This window comes from Centruroides sculpturatus, unplaced genomic scaffold (assembly GCF_000671375.1).
Source record: "Centruroides sculpturatus isolate CEXI.00-Female unplaced genomic scaffold, Cexi_2.0 scaffold947, whole genome shotgun sequence".
Taxonomy (NCBI): Eukaryota; Metazoa; Arthropoda; class Arachnida; order Scorpiones; family Buthidae; genus Centruroides; species Centruroides sculpturatus.
The window spans coordinates 231,494-235,464 of NW_019385124.1; positions in this window are offsets into that span (position 1 = coordinate 231,494).

Here is a 3,971-nt window from a genome sequence, read left to right on the forward strand (position 1 = left end):
AAAGAAAAGAAAGCTTGGGGGATTTTTAGAAGGTACCCTACTACTGACAATTTTATAGCTTTTCAAAAAGCAAAGGGAAATGCCAGACGAATAAGAGGCCAGAGCCAAAGGGATTCTTCGAGGAAGTATGTTTCTAGCATAACATCTTTCACTAGCTCAAAAGCAGTCTGGGATAAAATCCATAAAATTAATGGGAAATATGCTTTTCACTCTCTGTCCATGCTGGAAAATAATGGCACAATAATCAGCAATTTGCAGAGTACTGCTGATACGTTGGGTTAAACATTTTCTTTTTTATCCAGTAATATGATGTATTCAAGGAATTTTCAGGTTTATAAGGCGCAAAGAGAAAAACAGTATTTAAACTTTTATTTTTCATATAATGAGGAATATAATGTGCCATTCACCAGAATCGAATTACATACAGTGATCTCTCGCTCAGGGAATAGTGCTGTAGGCCCGGATAAAATCCACTACAGCTTGATTAAAAATCTTTTGAACAATTACCTTTTTAATTTTCTGCATCTGTTTAACAGAATATGGACAGAACATACTTTTTTTGACTTTTGGAGGCTATTTATCATTATTTCCATTTCCATTCTCAAGCCAGGTAAAGACTGCAAGAATCCCTGTAATTACAGATCAATCTCTCTGACAAGTTGTTAGTGTAAACTTTTTGAGAGAATGGTAAACAGATTGTATCAGGTTAGTTCATAATTTAATGCATATTTTATGATTTTGAGAAAAATTATGTTTTGCTGTTAAAAATGCCAGTCTAATGTGATACTTTTTACACTGAAGTGTTAAATTGGATCTTATTCATATAATACTGTTCAGAATGGGAATATTTCAGTTGTTTATTTTCGTTAAAATCAAAGTAACAGATGAATATAAGAGACATGTTTCATACTTTTCATTTTTAAGTGATGAGAATGCTACAAATGCAGCCAAAAAATTAAATACTGTTCATAATCAAACTGTAATTAGTGTAAGGACTGTGCAGAAGTGGTTTGAAAGATTTAGAAATAATGATTTTAGTGTGGAGGATAAGGCTCGTACTGGAAGATCTGTTGACTTTGATGATGATGCTCTCTCTGCACTAGTTGAAGCAGAACCATCTTTAACAGTTGATGAAATTGCGGAACGTTTAAATTCATCCCATGGAACTGTTCATAGACATCTACAACAAATCGGAAAAGTTTCAAAGCTAGGAAAATGGATACCACATGAACTGTCAATAGCTAACTGACAACAACGTCAACTGCTCATCTCAAAAGCTTCAACTGGGAAATTTTACTTCATCCACCATATTTGCCAGATATTCCTCTCTGTGAATATCATCTTTTTCGGAGTTTGCACAATTTTTTAAAAGGAAAAATTTTTGAGGATGAGAACAGTGTAAAAAAGGCTATTTTTAATATTTTGATTCGAAACTGAAATAATTTTACAAAGACGGGATTAAAAAGCTATCATCAAGATGGCAAGAAATTGTAGAAAATAATGGTGAATACATTATAGATTGAAATAAGATTTAATTAAAATTTTTTGTTTCTTTTTTGTAGATAAAAATACGCATGATCTTATGGACTGACCTGATAAGTTTGTATGTAGATGCTTATGAGCCTCCACTGTCGTTTAGGAGAGAACAGCTGTCTCTTTTCTATTATATAAAACAAAAATCTGTTACTAAACTTTCAGTTGATTGTACAGTATTAGATGCTGAGCTGAAAAGGTTATTTGAAGCTTGTCCAAGTAGTCTCCATACATTTGCCATAAGAATGGAGAATGTGCGCAGTACGATTGATCTGAACACGGAACATTTCACAGCTAGAGGTTTATGGTATAACACCTTGGTCAACTCCTGTGATAAATGTTGATTTTAGTTTAAAGCAATTTCCTAAGGAATCCACCCCAGACTACGTTCACAGACAGCACTTTGCAGAAATTCAACATTGTGACAGGAATCTAATTCCAATATATACTGATGGATCTAAATTTGATAACTAAGTTGGTTTAGCCTTTGTTTGCCAAAATGAAATTGTGGCAGAACAAATAGCATAGAATTTTTCTATCTTTTTTGCGGAGTGAGACTATTTATATAGCCCTAAAGTATATAAATAGGAAAGGTCATCGTTTCTGCGTGATTTACACTGACTCAGTTAATGCACTTCAGGCTTTGATCTTGTATGAACCTAGTTGTCACTTTATAGTTACTAAAATTCGAAAACTAATTTGCCATCTTGCTACGAGACATCGTTTTGTAAAGTTTTGTTTGGTTCGAGGCCATGTGGGTATAAGAGGTAACGAAGACGCTGACACAGCTGCTAAGTCAGCTAGTCTTTCACAGCATACAATGTGCATTGAAGGAGGTGATTTGCAGCTAATCATGAAAAAACGACTAGCAGAGAGACGGCAAATTATGTGGAATGCACAAATCCACAATAAACTACACGAGATCAAACCTTTGATAGAAAATTGGACACATAATAGGCAGTATGATAGGAGATGTGAGGTTATCCTTATTCGTTTGAGAATTGGATATGCTTGACTGACTCATCAATACCTTTTGAAGGGTGATGATGAACCAGTATGTCAGTACTGCAACTGTACAGTAAGTGTTAAACACATAATTTGCAACTGCAATGCTTTTGACCAAAGTCGTAGACAGCATTTTGGAAATGCAAGTTTGAGAGAGATTTTGGGTCAGAGACCAAATCTGGACAATATAGTGTACTTTCTGAAAGTCAATAATTTATTATATATAGAAAGATTATATTACTTATTTATTTATTTTACAATTTGATTTATCTTGTTATGCCTATTTGTATAGTATATATTTGGTGTTGTTGTTTATTTATTTAGTTATTTAATTATTTTTTGAATCATATCATATGTTTGTCATCTTTTAGTTTAAAATTTATAACCATTTGCCTAGGTGCAGCTTGGCCTATATGGTTCTTGTGCCAAAAAAACCTAAGTAACTATTTATGTATTTATACATTTACGTATTTACTTATCTATTCATTTATTTATTTATTCATATATATATATATATACTGTTATATATTTTTTAGTTTTGTTAATTTGTATTGTGATATATGCTTGTTATTGTTATATGTTAATAGTTTTTAAATATTTTTTATATGATTTTTTTGTAATTTCACCATATGGCATGGTGCAACATAACCTGTAAGGCTTTTGTGCCAAAAAATCTCAACAACAATCAAAGTAGAAGGAGCATGCGGTTGTTGTTTTGTTTTAGTAGAGATATTGACGTTAATGCTCGATTTTGAAGTGGTGCTATAAGATGGCTGTGTAGGAGATGGTTTTCTTACTATTTTTATGGCAGTAAGTTTGTCTATTATATTGTTTTGTTTTTCATGTATTATATTGTTTTTTTTGTTTTTGATTATGCGATCAAGCTTTGCAGAGATACCAAGTTGTTGGAGATTTGTGTAATTGGTAAAAATATCAATAATGCGTTGTGCATAGCTGAATATATACTTTAAATGCCTTCTGTTGATATTTTCTTGTTTATTGTTTGCTAGATATTCCTTCAGTTTGTCAAGAACTTTAGATGTGGCCATGCGGAGATTTTCAGCAGTAGGGTCAATGTTTGCAGGCATGATCAAGAAAGAGCCTGAATGGTAGCTGCTAGCTGAAAGAGCCTAGAACAAAGTCCTGAAAGCTTACGGGCCCAGTGCAATCAACATTTTTGCAGGATCCACCAAAACATCGTTGAAAATGAGAGTTCCCAACAAGTTGACGAAAATGTGGGGTTCAGGGGCCGTAAAAGGTTTATTAAACGCATTTTAGGTAGAGTCCTGCCACCAGGTGTGTTTTATCGGACACACCGCCGTTTGAGATTAAATGGGTGATTAAGGCGCGAGGGTAAGAGTCACTCTGAAGTCCAGGAATGAGCCTCTCAGGAGGAAGAATGCAGAGTCAGAAATAACCAATTTAAGGACATT